This window comes from Lycorma delicatula, chromosome 8 (genome assembly GCF_047948215.1).
Source record: "Lycorma delicatula isolate Av1 chromosome 8, ASM4794821v1, whole genome shotgun sequence".
Lineage (NCBI taxonomy): Eukaryota > Metazoa > Arthropoda > Insecta > Hemiptera > Fulgoridae > Lycorma > Lycorma delicatula.
The window spans coordinates 11859767-11876669 of record NC_134462.1 but is presented as its reverse complement, the minus strand read 5'-3'; the positions used below and the strand labels follow the sequence as shown (position 1 = coordinate 11876669).

General features: G+C 27.2%; 1 long non-coding RNA gene across 2 annotated transcripts in view; it reads left to right on the top strand.

Moving 5' to 3' along the window:
* Positions 1–16903, top strand: part of LOC142328978 (uncharacterized) — a 39695-nt gene that overhangs the window by 20756 nt on the left and 2036 nt on the right. The window contains exon 4 of one of the 2 annotated variants that reach the window (XR_012757396.1): positions 8425–8553. This is a non-coding gene — a long non-coding RNA (uncharacterized LOC142328978). Of the gene's footprint in view, positions 1–8424; positions 9419–16903 lie in introns of those variants that run through there. The other variant, XR_012757395.1, reaches the window with a different exon arrangement.

Genomic DNA, 16903 nt, shown 5'->3' with positions numbered 1-16903 from the left:
TCAAACTTTATTTTCCGCTGATTCTCAACATATTTAGAAAATTATTTAAACTAGAATTCAGATTTTTAAAGGAAGAAAAAATGGAAGAGATTATATGAATCAATTTTTTTTCAAGGGAAATAATTGAAACAAATTTTAACTTTTCCCTGTTACAAAACAATTCAAAATTTATTTTTATTTGTGATTATAAGCTCAAGTTATGTCACTAGAACACTTCTCCAAATTTTACTTATCTTTTGATCTCAATGTTTTTAATAATTACCTGATGTTAATTAATTCTTAACATTATATTTTCTCATATTTTTTATAGTAGATCATTCTTTCCATTACTAAATTATAATTAAGTGGAGGAAGGGCGGTTGGGTAAGATGATACCCTACCATCAACTCCTTACTGTTTGATGGCTTCACAACATAGTGCAGAGTAAGATCCTGAAAATTGAAGATTATAAAGAAAATGCTAATGGGCAAATGATGAAGGGCTTAACAAAACCCCTGGCCAGACTTGTACAGTGAAAATATTCATGATGTTTCTTTAATATGTATATTCTTTTAAACCATTGATTCTGAATTTTTCGCCCACCATCCACATTTATAATCAAAAATTTTCTAGTGCCACCAAAATTTTAAACTTGGTATCTGTTAATAGTTGCATCTTAAAAACAGCAATTTCATAGTTGAAACTCACATTTTAAATAAGAGCAGTGAAAACAGATATTTAATCATATTTAATAGTATTTTTATTAAAATTGCTTTCAAAAATATTACAGTTGTATCTATACAAAGTTTTCAATTGAAAAATTTTTTGTACGTAGTAGGTATTTTTAATTTTAGTTTGAAGTATCAGGAAAACATAATTTTTGCCTTTTTTTTAATGTCATTGCCTTTGTTGACCGCCTGAACACACCCCCAATCTTCTGTGAGTCCCATGAATGCCTCCAGCGCTCACAAGGGAGCATTATCACCCACTTTGAGAATGAATGTTAAACTAATTTTTTTTAAATTAGGTACAAAATCTTGAACGTTAATTTGTAACATTGTAAACCAGTTTTTATACTTCCTGTTGTTTTTCTTTCTGGGTTTCTTTCTGTGCTGTATTTACATATATGTATATTTACAACTTTTATTATTTTTTCCTAAGAAATTCCATAAGACTTTCGAACAGTATAAGACTTCAGGGAAAACTTTTTTTAGTGAATATAATTTTATAAATAACACTTCATGATGTTTTTATCATAAATTACTATCATAGAGTTATGTAAACCAGCTAAAGTAAATGGAACATGAATGGGTAAGTTCGCGGGTGGTTCTGTTACTTTGGCTTAAGTTAATACACATTAACTTAAGCCAAAGTAACAGCAAATGACTATGTAAAGGCAATCATTATTTAAAAAAAAATACTTTTCAATGTTTATTCATTGTAATGAAATGTTTTTAAATTAAATTATTTTCATGAAGACACTTTTTTAGATAAATGTACTATATTGTTTGTCTTGAAGAAGCTACTTTTGTTGTTTTTGAAAAAAGTTTTATAGTTTTAAAAAAGTTAAGTCTTAGTGAGAAAAATTGTTGATTTTCTGATCAAGTTATTTTAATTTGGCTTCTTAAGCCGGATGAAATTATAAAGTGAATCTGCCTGAGATCTTTTATTTTGATGTTTCTGATAAATTTTGTAATTACAGTCATTCAATTAGGGAAGTTCAATGTATAAATGTGTGAATCCAATTGTCAATGCAAAAAGATATGAACTAATAACTAAAATAATGTACAGAATCAATAGTGAAGAGTGTTGTAACAGATTTATTCAGTTTTGTTTTGATAAGCTAAACTACATTTAAAACATTATAACATATCCTATTTTTATTTTTATTTTTGTTTGTGATTAGACCTTCAAAGGCTCACCCATGCATAGTCCACTTCTTTATTTTCCAAATTGTTTCATTTTTCCCTAAACCTTTCTCTCCTTTCTTTGGTCCAGTCACCGTGTTTCATTTTCTGTTTCTTTGGAAATGTAGATTCCAAACACAAATTTTCTGAAAGAATTTATCAAAGATTATTTCTTTGGAAATATTTAATAATTTGAGATCTTCAGATAAGAACTTCAATCGACCATCATTGAGAAATTGCTTCCCTTTTTTAAAAAAAAGTTACATATTTGTTTTATTAATTTAGTTTCAACCATTTCGTTCAAGTGACCATAAAATTTGAGTTTTTTCTACCATGACTTTTCTTCTAATTCTATGACTTTTCAAAATTTGGTTATTTTATAAATATTTGAGTTTTCGCAGTAGAGTTTCCTTAAAGTAATTTTTTTGGCAATTACTAGATTTTTCCTAAGAAGTTCTGTATGCCATCCGTACTAGGTAAAACAATGGTTTTATAGTGTTTATGTGTTTTTTAATAAGAATTTTTTATTTTATGTTTCTTTAAGATGAAAGCCACTTTTCATTTTTTGTGTTCTGCAGTTTATTTCTTTTTTTTTCTAAACATTCACAGTAGTGACTTTACCTAAGTATTTCAACTTTTTGACTCTTTTGATTGATTCTTCTGAAATTTTAATGGTTTGCATCTATCTACTTTTATTATTCGAACCCATTATATTAAATTTATAGCTTGATTTATTTTGTTTGCATGTTTTTCTGATTCTTGAAATTTCATTCTCCTATCTAAAGTTTTTTCCAAAGTTACAATGTCATCAGCTAATAGTAAAATATAAACATTTAGATGCTTACTTTTGCATTTTTTTGTTTACAAGTATTTGTATTTTCATATTCTATTCTTCAATTAATTTTTCCAGAGCAAAATTGAACGATGTAAGAGACCATCACCTTGTCTTACTGTCATTTTTATTTGAATGGGTTTGAAAATTCAACCTTAAATTTTAACTTTGGAGTACGTTTATTTTATAATGCTTTAGAGTTATTGACAAATTATTTCAATATTTTAACTAGAGCTTCTATTGAATCATATGCCTTTAATAATTTTAGAAATATAAATATTAATTCCCGATCTCTAATTTTTTGGTATGATTATTATAATCATCTTATAATTTTTTTTTTTTTTGCAAAAATAAGTTTTAAATTTTTACATTATTTATTCTCAATCTATCTATGGTGGAAATATGTGAATCTTTTAAAACTCAGCTCTATCAAACCAGCTGATATTTTAAATTTAACATTTTCAATTTTTATCTTCAGTAAATAACTGTTTTTTATTGGCTTTTAAAATTAACTCGGGTACTACTTTTTATCTAAAGGAAAAAATCAGATTTTTAGATTTTCCTCCTTTTTTACAACCAGACATAAAGTATGAATCGCTTCTGAAAACAGCAGCAATTCTCAAAAATACTTCCTTTTTTTTTAAAGCAAAAATATTCCATGTAAGTATATTCCAACTAGTAGTATTTCAAATACAATAAATAGACTTAAATTGAGAATTATATAGACTAATTTAAGTGAAACTTATGAAAAATGTATACTATAGTTTTCCTTTTGAAAAACTCATATTTTATTTTTGGTTAATTGAAACCCAACCGCTAAAGAACATCGGTATCCACGATCTAGTATTCAAATCCAAATAAAAATAACTGACTTTACTAGGACTTGACAGCTGGATCTCTTGAATTTCAAATCAACTGATTTGGGAAGATGCGTTCACCACCAAACAACAAAATAATTAGTATGTTATACTTTCATTAGTTTTATTCATACTGTACAATCTACAGTAATAGAAGCGTTATATTATGAACTTTGTAGACTAAACAAAGTAAATTGTTATACTGGGCGAGACATAAAATAAAAACACAAATATCAAAATTGATAATTATTAATTTTATTATAATAATCAAACAAAATGTTAATATTTAATCAATTACGATCATAATACATTACATTACAGAAAAAAACAGTTCAAAGGAATAACATAAACAGTAGTAAATATAATAAAATATTAAAATGGAAATAGTAACAATAAAAAGTTGAAACTAAATGTAAACTAGACTAAATGTACTTATGGTAGATTTCAAAACAAGGAGTTAAATTAAGAGCTGGTTGCAAAGCACACAATGAACAATAATATTGGGATTCTTTTCTGATTACACTTTTTTTTGCACGCACACTCGAGATTCATCGGTTTCCATTTGCTGTGAAATATTAATTTGGGTCTTGCCAATGCCTCTATAAATTGCTAGTTCCAGCCTTATTTTCTATCGGTTAACACAGATTAAGTTTTAATAAAAAGTCAGTAATGATGTTCTTACACTTAAATTTCACCTCATCTATCGCACAGCTGATAAAATTAATTAAAAAAAATAATTAACACAATTGAACGTAGAATAATGCTGTAAGAGTCCATTGAACATTAAAAACATTAATTGTAGCGGTTATAATATTTGTAATCCATTGTGCATTGAATAAGTATGAAAGATTGATTAACCGGTCAAGCAGACAAAGGTAACTTTTACTAGGAAACATACCCGAGTCCAGATTAAATATGGGTAGGGAGAAATTATACATATATTACAACAGCTATAACTTCAATAAAGAAATGGAAATTTGATTGGCTGATAAAGGTAATTGCATCCAGGAAGGATGATAAAGACAGTTATTCCCCTAATACCAATGTCGGTGATAGAAGGGATGAAGATTTAATTTGAAAAACCTGTCATTCATTTCCTCTAAATTTACAGTTATTAGTAGTTTGTCTAAAAACTTTAATTCTTTAATGAAATTTTTTTTGTTGAAACTATTTCAGAATTTCGAATGTAATCTCAGTCATTTCAAGTAGGTTATTTAGTGAAAAAATGTTGTTCTACATAATTCCTGTATCTTTTCATAAGTTTTATAGACAGTGACAAATTGTATCGAAAAAATTTATTTATCGGTGGAAAGTATAGTTTACAAATCTCAAAGCTAACCTACTTGTAAAAAATCTTAACTGTAACCTTATGGTAAAAGAAAAGTGAAGATAAATCTAAATAAGAAACGATATCCTTGCTTCCATTAAACCTAAGGTATTTAAGATGTAACAGATGCAATTAGTCCTGATATATTAGATGGAATGGAAAGAGATAAATAAAAGAACTCAAAGGTAGCCTATTTGTCAAAAATCTGAAATGTAACCTTATCTGCAAAAATGAAGGTGAAAATAAACCTAAATAAAAAACGTTATCCTTGCTTCAGAAGAACCTAAGTTATTGAGAATGAAACAGTTCTAATCGGTCCTGTTCTTAGACAGAATGAAAAGAGAGATAAATAAAAGAATAATGTCAGAAACAAGTTTTCTGAATAAGAGATTCTATGTTCAAAGAAGAATCGATTAATTTGAGATCCACATGTATTTCAATGGTGTTTTTCTAAAGTGAAACCTTGACCTATAGTTCAACAGATTGTAAGCTCAAGAGATGTAACAGCAGAATAATTAGTTAAGAATAGGGAGGACCACATACAGAATCTTAATACAGTGTTAACAGTAATTACCGCATTCAAAAATTGAAAGCATCATAACGACTAAAATGACTCGAACATCTTTTATAAATGATTAAGCAAAGATACTTCAACCGATAACATGATTGATTAGTAATCCTAGCCATTTTATTTGTAAAAATTATATTAAAATTAATGTTAACTTGAAATACAGACTGAGTTAGTCTACTGCTTTTCTCAGCCTTTTGAAAAAATTTCATTCTTACTAATCTCTGTTAAAAATGACAGACTATAATAATGCTCAGGAGACCAATAAGAGTTTAACATAACATTTGATATTGATGACTGAATATGAAATGACATTCCAATCGATAAGGTGTTGCGCTTGAAGTCAGTGAATCTAAATTATCATTTCTGTACTTTATTTTTAAAAAGATAAAATTTTGCTGAATTCAATAATCTCATAAGGTAACTAATAAAATTCATTGAAGAAATGCCTTAATTTACATAACATTGAAAATAAATGATTTCATGTATGGAAAGCAATAAAATTTAATGAAGAAAAAACAATCATTTTTTTCTGAAATGTTCTCTTATTCCTGTTTAGCCTCCAGGAATTTCCATTTAGGTATTACTTCAGAGAGTGATATGTGTGAGTTTAAGTGAAGTGTAATCTTGTACAGTCTCAGTTCGACCATTCCTGAGATGTGCGGTTTGAATTCCAACCACCAAAGAACACCGGTATCCATGATCTAGTTAGTATTCCAATACATTCAAAAGTAACTGCCTTTACTAGGATTTGAACGCTGGAACTCTTGACTTCTAAATTAACTTTGAGAAGATGTGTTCACCACTAGACCAACCTGGTGTGTTTTCTGTAATGTTAGTTTAATTTGAAATTATGTAATATTACATATGAGGTTGCAATTGACCAATTGCATGCATCATTGTGTTTATCTCAGTTTAAGAAAAAGTTTAATTTTATTTAAGAAATATATATGCATAAAAATTAGGTACTTTTGAGTTGATCACATTTAATATGAATACAAGCATTTTTTGGAGATTGTTTAAAAAAAATATTACATGCTTATATTATTGTTGGTAAAAAAAACTGTGCAGTGCCTAAACCTGAAAATTTCATGATTTTTGACTAGAAATTGATAAATTTTAGTAAAATCTGTAAAATTAAGTTTTTTTAGAACTGTCAGTACACAAATCACTATCAGATTGAGCCTTCCTAAGATCCTGATCAATCTTAATTGTGTTGAAATTTACCACCCATTTTATGTATTATTACAAACATCAGAAACAATGATAAACGTGCTGCAGTGTTCTTGCTTATCTATATACTATACCATAGGCCAATAAATACAATATTGTAATATAAATAAAATAAAGCTTCCTTTTCATTCTGAACAAACTATGATTTCCACAGCCAACTCAATACAATAACAATTGTTTGTTTGTTATATTACTTAACAAACATGATTAAATGTTCTATAAAAATAAGAGCATAAACAGTTGTTAAGTTCAAAGTAATTATTTTTGTTTACCATCTGAATATTAATTGCGTTGTTGTGTTTGCCTTTCAACAATAACAAATATAACCTCTCTCAAGTGGACTGTCCTGACACCCAAACATGTGATCAGTACAAACAACATTTTGATACTGATGAAATTTCATCAGTTCATCTTTCTCGCTCAAAATGAGATTGACAAAAAATCAGCTGTTGGTCTTTTAGCATAAACTGAACCTGATGAAAAACTGTCAAGTGGTCTTTAAAGAATTAAGGAGAGTTCCACTAGTTGATCTTGAAGTCACTTTGTCACTAACATAGTTTACATCACTGTTTGCCTCAATTTTCTACTGTTTGTTTTACTGTATCTTCAGAAATAATTTCAAATATCTGAAAATTCCTTTTTACCAAATTAAAATGGTCCTTTATTGCCTGACTGTGCTCTAGATGGAATAATTAAGGCAAATCTTAAGTCTGGTGTGTGTGCCTGAAGCTAAATAATTTAAGTTTCCAACCATTTCCCTGTAATGTCCACCGGGAGATTAGAGGAGAGTTTCCAGGTTTACAACCAAATTTAAGTGGTAAAAGTAATGGTTTACAGTTGTCAAAACTATATTTTTGTAAAATTATCTTTGCATGGTCATATCTATTGCATAACTTGTCTATCTGTATAAATTTTTCCGTTAAAGTAATCTTTATCCGAAGATAATTGTCCAGTTCATGTGATTATAATTCAAATTCAGAATTTAACTTTGTTATTATGCTCATGATCTTTGAAGAAGGACTTATAATAAGACTTATCAACATGAAAAACACCACAATTTCTTAATGTGATGCATGCAAGGATCATTCTTGCTTTCTTCTAGAACACACTGTTATAAGAAGTACGTTAAGTATTTATACAAACACTTTGAAGCTTGTTTAAGGTCGTAACAATGTTTTCATAGTTTGCATACATTTTTTTCAATCTCATATCCTTGAGGTTATCGCTTGAGTACATTCTTGTTTAGTTGTTTTTCAGTACATATGTTTTATGCTTGTGTTTTTATATGATCATTTAAAAATGTCTGAAATTTATTGTTTTACTTACAATTATTAACTTAATTTCACTATTAAGCATAAAGTGAAATGAATTTCAACATCATTTTGACTTAATTAATATTCATTGCAGTCTTGTTATAAAACTAATTACTCAGTTTTATGAAAAAAACCAGTTGCTCAAGTTGTGTGCCTTGTTGATTTAACATGGAATGACGTGTATGGTAGCTGTGGTAAATATATTAGGAGACGTTTTACAAGTGTTTTACTGGTTTTCCCACACAAAACCTTGCACATTACACTCACCTAATAATAATGTAACTGTGGCTGCACTGTTAATGTGTATGGTGAGTGAATTAGAGATACATTTATTTTTATTTTATAAATTATACAAATAATCATAAACATATTTATTTTGTAGCATTCATATTTTGTTTTTTATTACAGCAAGTAGATTTAGTACAACTGAAAGAGGAACCACTAGATGTTATTAGTAGTGATATTGAAAAAGATTCTTTAGCAATTGAAGAGACCAACTTGGTTAAATTAGAAAATGTAAAAGTTGAAAATGAAAGGGTAAGTGTATTAGATTTTGTATTCAATGGAATACCAATTACCCAGATGGACCTTTGCGAGGCCAAAGCTGGTTAATTGGAAAGGGTAATTTAAAAAAAAAAAACGGCTATTATACATACTTTACATATCATTCTAATATTTAATCTGTAATGCACAAAGGAAAATATATAGAAAAATAAATGTATTTCAATAAAACTAAAATATAAAATAAAACTTTGAATATATGTATTGTAAGAAAAAAAACAGTAATGTGGTATTAAAAAGGAATGTGCAGAAATTTTCTTTTATAGTTAGTTTAAAAAAGGCCTAAATATACATATTGTTTTTGCTAATCCAGTAAAATAAACGTTGATTAAAAAAAAGTCCTTTTGAAGCAAATACTTATTTCAATAGTGTTTAAATTTTTCAAATAATGTGTTAGTTTTTTTTTTAAATTACCTAGACTGAATTTAAGTAATGTAGTTAGTTGGACATCTGGAAAATTGGTGCCCCACTGTGTTAACTTTTCATTATTACCTAATAAATAAATTTTGGATTACATGTAGTTTATTTCTTAACTCGTGTGTGCGTGTATATGTATATATTTATCCCACCAAGTTTGTCTAGTGGTTAACTGATAAATCAGTTGTTGAACAGCTGATTTTGAAGTCAAAGATTCTCAGGTTCAAACCTAATAAAAGTTAGTTGCTTTTATACGGATTTAAAAACTAAACCGTGCACAATAATAATTTTCTTTGGTGGTAGGGGTTCAATTAACCATATGTCTCAGGAATGGTAGGCCTGAGTGTAAAAGATTACAGATCATCCTCATTTAATTGGACCGTGGTAGAATTTGGTTTATTGTTCACTAGTTGGACAAATTGCAAATACACATTAAAAAAAATAAAATGTATATATTTTTAATAGCTTTTGTAATATTCCATAGATAATAAATTTGTTTAAAAAAAAATTAAAACAAGATTTCTTCATTTGTTGGCCTATTTCTGTTTCAGTTCTTGGATATTCCTTTCATTTTTAGCAGTTAGACTGAAATTTTTAATTGCATTGAAATACTGTTTTTAATCCTTTATTTAAGTGGAAAATAATATTATTATGCCCTTTATTTTTTTCTCATATATTTCTTTGTTGCAATGAAATTTGACAAAACTCTAATTTAAGATTCTATTTATTTAGTTTTGTTATCATTCAATTTAATAAAAAATATATGATGAACTAACTAGACATGATGGTGACTCAGAGATGTGAATGTACATACATCTTCTGTGTATATGTAGCGTATAATTAAACTAATATAATTTGTAAATATTAGGAAACCTGGAGAACCCAATTGAATGCCTTGGCTTTATCATAAATAGGCTTACAGATAAAATTATCTTTTCAACATACAGAATTCTATTTGAAAGAAATGAGTGTATCCAAGACAACAATTTATTGTTAAGTCCACACGCAGCAAATTTTTAAATAAGTTGTTTGGTGTTAACTAAATCAAATGCACAGCGAAAATCAGTATAAATTGCATCAAGATAATAATACTCATTTAGCCCATTGCACACAAGTTTGTTTGTATAGATTTACCTTCCAAAAAAACCATGTTGTTTAGAGAAACTATAATTTTTTTTGCAAGATGTAATTTATTATAAAATAACTTATCTCTGAGTTTTGCAAAAACATTGCATTTGCTGATAGGGTGATAATTATTGATATCTTATGTGACCTTTTTTAAATAACGGGCATATGGAGCAAATTTTTCAAACACTAGGAAAAAGTAGAGTACTTAATGAATGGTTGAAGAGCTTAGTTAAAAACCACAAAAATGGCAGAGCATTTCTTCACTAAAGAGGAATCATTAATTCATCAGATGACCACTTCAACATCATTCTCAGTTAAAATAATCTTACTGCAGAGATCATTACAGTTAAATGTAATTTAGTCTAGGAAAGATCATTGTTAGTAGACACTCCCCAATTTTTTTTAGCAAATTGTTCTTCAGTATTAGCATACTTTTTTCCAAAAGCATATAAGATGGCTAAGACCTATCGTAAATTTTTTTTTAGCAAATTTAAAAATTTTTGTAATCATTTGGCAAAGATTCCTTAACTTTAACAGTGTAATTTAATAATTGATTTTTATGACTAAGAGTATTACACACACTTTGTTCAGAAATAATTATTCATAACAAGTAGTTTTATATTTTTTAGGTAGCTTATGGAGCATTTTGTTATTAATAATAGTGATAATTAGACACCAGAAAAACACTATGAGAATTGCACTTCTTGTATAAGTATTTTTGGTATATGACAGTTAAGAATATTCTTAATACATTGTTGTAATTCCTCTGGAAAACTTTCTTTACGATGATGAATATCAAATCCCAATCAAGCATGGTATTTTTCTTACACTACAAAATTCCATTTTCATGTTCCATGTAAAAGCTTCAAGTTTTTTTTGGTGATATAAAGAATAAATTAATATTATTTGAAATCAAATTCATTTAGTAGATTTTGTATAAAATTTATATTTTTATAATCTGGTATGTATTTACCTGGTATAAGATTAGAATTCAAAATACGGGTCCTTCCATGTTGAATCAACTAGGTGTGACCGACTGGGATGTTCATGAAATTTTTTGTGAATTAACTTTTGATAGAGTTGTGAGAAAATGCTGAATTTCAGATCCCTATCATTAACCGTTTTGTTTGTAGAGCCCTTCAAATTTGCTGAAAAATGGTTTGACTAGCGGCAATAATGTTAGATTGAAATAAGTTTGTTATTTATTAAGGTAGAATGTTGAACTTTAATTAAAGCTTATTTGATACTCTTTCATATAATATATAGCAAGCCTATGTTTACATGAATCTTTATTTCAAGGTTGTCATGTTTAGCGTTTAACTGTGAATTTCAGAAAAAACAGGTCCTTGATCTTTTTTTATGAAAAATATATTCATCATTATATTATAAAGTAGCTGTGCAGATTTGAAACCAGGACTGCATTGGGATTAGGAGAAAAAAATGTATATCAATGTTTTAGCAAAAATACCTTTTTGGGGGGTTTTTAGGTGGTAAAAACTTAAATTTTTGTTGGCTGAATTTGCAAAATCAAATAAAATGTCTTTCAAAAAGAAACTGAAAGTAATGAGGTAATATGTTGCTCATTTGTTTTTTCTAGTAATAAGAAATAGTATATCTCAACTTAAACAAATGGCTACTGATGATGTAATGCAATGAGTCGTGTAATTAATACAACTTGTAAAAGAAAATGTACTGAAGCTTACTACAACATTAGTTTAGTCATAATCTGTGTCCATTTTTTTTCTTATGTTAACAATATTAAATATGAGCTAAAATATTTTATTTATTTAAATAATTTATTTGTGGAATAACATCATGTAAGAAAGCATGAACCTGTATAAATGTACCTTCCGTGAAGTCAAGATATTCAGTGTTCATTTATTGATTGCTAAGTGTTGTGTAGTTAATTATAGGTTTTTTTTTTTTAAAGTTGGATATCTTTTGAAGTGTGGCAAATTTTTACAATAATAAATTAATCCATTTCAAGAAGTAAGTCATAATGTTATTAAGAATTTAAGAAAAGTTTTAACATGGATCACAGAAAAAAATTCTCAGTGTTGTACACAGATAGGGTGAAGTTCGTAATAACAGACAAGGTTTTAGGGCAGAACTAGTGACAATGGAGGGAGTATATCGAATTCATATAAATAGATAACGGGGAGTATAACTGGACATCAAAATTACCAATAAAATCTGATTTTTATTTTATTACAGTACTTGACCGAAACTAACTTCTTCGACTATATACAAACGGTCGTATATCGTAAATAACCTTAAAAATATATAATTTCACCATTAATGATTTATGTATTCGCGAATTAAATTAACTCAATATTAAAAGATTATAATCTGGTTATAAAATTATTTAATTACAAAAGAATTAATCAATAGTACATATCAATTACTATTGATTAATTTATCAATTTTTATCATATCAATTTGCTTTATTCTAAAAGAAACATGGAGGTAAAAGATGTAAATATGAAACTAGTATTGTACTAACCAGTTTGATGAAATGATAATAGATTTATGTCAAACAAATTTTGTATAATTATTACTTCTAAGAAAATACCAAGAATTTAATGAAGTTTACTGTATGAAAAACATTATTTTATATACCCACAGCAACATGCCAAACAGTGATTTATCAGTTTTAATCGATTTTAAAGAGAAGGAATTCACTTCTGCAGGCTTTCTGTTTATTTCTCTAAAAAATTTGGATTAATTTTCTACCAGAATTATTTATTTCTTTTTCCTGAAAATCTTATTTAAATAGCTTATTGAATTCATTATGAATTAACCAAATTATGTCTTGTGCTACATATGAGATTAAACAAAAGTTAAATACTTGCTTTTTCTTTGAATGGTTAACACATCAACACCCATTTATTGTAATTAATCTTAATATTCTTGTTTTTTCAATGAAACACAATAAAATAACTAAGAGTCATTGAGCCAGGAAACAATGATCCAGTGCGTGGTATTGTTTTATAGTGATTTCCATTTATCTCCCTGCAAGCAAGCCTTATTAGTTTCTAATTAGAACCATTAATTAAGAAATTAACAAGTTAAAACGTCCATCCCTGGACTGGTAAAGCTTATACATAAGCTTTGATCTGGAGGTTACGGGTTAACATCTTTTCTTTCACTTGCTACAAAATTTATTATCATCCATCAGTAATTGTAACTAGGTGTCAGCCTATTGTTGCTTTATAAATAAATATGTAACTCGTCTAATCATTTCATGAAAATGAAATTAAACTATCTATAGGCCTGAATAAATAAAGATGATTCAGACATCTTGATTCAGACCTTCCATTTATCGAATCACTTATCAAATAATAAGGTATCATTAAATTTGTTCCATTTGTTTTCAAAATAAAATGAAGTAATGAACCTACCTGATTACTCTTAGTTTTTATACACATCAGCAGTGAAAACAATGTAAAGGATAAAAAGAAATACAGTAACATTCTGAGCTAGGCTAAGTGATTATTAGTAGAAGAATAAAATTATTAAAATGTGTTTTGCTATTACTAAGTGCAATAGAAAGAAGTAATGTGTTGGTTGAAAATAAAACTAAAATGTAAATAGAAGGTTACATGAGGAAGTTTGTGATACGTGGATCACAGAATGTGGTCAGTATGGAAATGAAATAAGAAAAGACTGGAATCTGTGAAAATGGAAAGAACATAAAAAAGAATATGATTAAGTTCAGAAACTACACAAAAATAAAGAAATATTTTTTGCCCCATCCCTTTAGAGAGGAGGATTGAATAATAAGCACCAAACATCACCAGAAATATCTTAGCTATCTAAAGTATATTAAATATATGAAAAAATTTACCTATCCGTTGAGTAAAATTTTGAGATACCAGAACCTGTATCAAGATAGCAGGGAGATATGAACATATCTCCCCGCTACCTTGACCAATTATGATCAGAAGTAGAAAGCACTAGTGCCCCCTATACAGAAATCATCATACTAAATTTCATCCAAATCAATCCATTCAGTTATAAAATATCAAGCAAAAAATAAGCTGACATACATATATACATTCTTCTGTTATTTTCCAAGACTGTATTTACCTTAAAACAAGCATTCATGCAATATTTTTTGTATTAAATAAAAAATCTCTCAATTACGAAAGTAATATTTTCTGAAGTTTTAGAAGTTACCATTCAATTTATGTTCAATAACTATTATGGTCATAAGTTTTTATATTTCAGTTGTGTGTAATACTTAATCCAAAGTGAAAAGTACAAATTTATGATTCAGTGATCAAACTGCCAATTTTCTATGGCAGAGTGGAGCATCTCTGCTTTTCATCTGGAAGGTTCTGGATTTAAATTCCAGTAAGGTTTGGCAATTTTTACATACTACAAGATTCATTTCTAAACAGTCACAAAAAAAATTGATAAGCTGTAATTGGGTATAGGCCTGTTGTTTCTGGAGAGAGAAATAAATAAATAAATTTTTATTCTAATCGAATATAAAAATACATTATGTAGATCACATCAATAAAAGATAAATTATAAATATAAAAGTAAACTCTAAGATAAGAATTAGATGTGTTAAAGTACATATTAATTATTAAAATACAAACTCGTTAAGTAATGTTAAGATAAATTCATTAACTATAAAAATATTACCTGAAAATAATCCACAATTCAGATGTTGCAATTGAAAATTATTTTGAGTACATATTTATGTACATCTTGAATATAATTCAGATAAATTAATGTTTTCTTTTTTAATTATATTATTTATAAATTCATTAACAAAGTAATATTGTTTTTGTAGGAGAAAATTTCTTATTGTATTTTAAATAAACTGGTGGGAAGATTTTTCAAATGGTTTGGCAATTTATTAAAAATGACAAAGGAAGAATAATAGCGCCTATTCACTTAAGCCGAAGTATTACGTTGTGTTATATGAAAACAGCTCTATTGTCTTGTTTGGTAAAAGTGGATTTGTTGTTTTTTTGGCAAAGACTGTACATTCATAAATATAAAAACAAGAATAAGTTAACAAATTTAATTTTTTAAATGTAAGCCAAAACACCTCATACTTATGGACAACAGATAATGATCTCACAATCGATTTATTATAAATAATTTTAAAAAAGTAATAAACTTGATTCTGAACCAATTTATTATTAATCCTTACTTTTTGTTTATTTATTATTTATCCATTTTTCCTTTCAAGATATTACATAGTACACATTCCAGTAGTAGTACATATTGAATTATTTATTATATTTTATTTTAGATAACCTTAATTGTAAAGAAAATATAATCATCAAATTATACAGCTCGGCACGTTTGAAATCGTCTGTTGAATAATCCTTTTCTTACCTCCTAAAAAGCCTATGTCAAGTGTGTAGCTTATATAATTTATTTTTTCTCCTAACTTGACCCCTTCTTCCAAAGCATTTTTATCAAACTCTCAACTAATTATAAAGTAAGGTTTGTGATAGACAGCACCCTTGTCTTACCCATCTTCCTCGTTCAAAACACTCAGTCAAACATCCTGTATTTTATTAGTTTTTCTAATACATATGTAAAGAATATCATTTATCTTGTATGAAAATTACAGGCTTATACCTAATTACAGTTTCCCTACAATTATATTTTTTTTAATGAATTTTATAGTATGTTAAAAATTCTAAACTGATCAGAAACTTCAGATAAAAAAGTAGAGAATACACCAACCTTACAGCTGTTACTTTATGGTGTAAAGCAAATTTCATCATAACTCAAATTTCATGTTAAGTACTCTCGTACTTAACATATTTCCAAACAAAATCACACATAAAACTAAACTAAGAAACTATTTTTTTTCAGCAAAGTTAAAATATTAAGTATAATGATATAAAATTGCATAATAAGGTATTATTATACACCCTCTCTATATTCACAGAAACCACCTAATAATTATAATAATCAGTGAAGATTATGACAAGGTACATGTAAATGACTAAATGGAATAAAATATAGTTATTAGATCTATATTATACATTTTTTTCACTTTGAAAGATTTATTAGTTAACTGAATTTATCATCAATTAAAAAGTTATCGTTAAACAAAGAACATTTTTTACTGTAAACAAAAAATATTAATATTACGACCATCTTACTAGATCTGTTATCAAATAAAATTTTCCTCTTTCTATTCCCCACATAATTAAAAAAAAAAGAAAAAGCATAAAATTCTGATAACAAAATTTTTAAAGGAAAACAATAATCATTAATCCTTTAACCAGTGTGTTTTAAAATGTTAGGTGTACTTACCAAAGTAAGTATTTGTTTAACAAAAGACTTCCATAAATGTTTTTTTAAAGACGTGAGGCTCTCTGAATTATGAAATGGAAACAAGTGTTCTCTTAATTGGTAAAGAATACAAGTAACAATGATCACAATTTTTTTGTTTAAGAAATTTATATGGTTTTCCAAGAAACTGCATAAACATTCAAAATATCTATGTAGAGGGGTATTTACTCTCCTAAATAAATTTTCACACTCCAGTTAATGAGCAGGTAAACTTACTTTAATACTCGTAAAAACTATAAAATTGAAATTAAGATTTATTTATTTTTGTTAGAAATCATTTAAATCATTCAAAAACAAATATATTTTTAATTTAGTTTAAATTACTTTAGTGTGTTATAACAAAATATGTAAAATTAAAAAAAAAATGAAATATGCTTACTTATACTTGTGTATACATTTATAAATTTATGAATGTGCAACCTTTACTAAAAGGAAAAGTTACTTATTC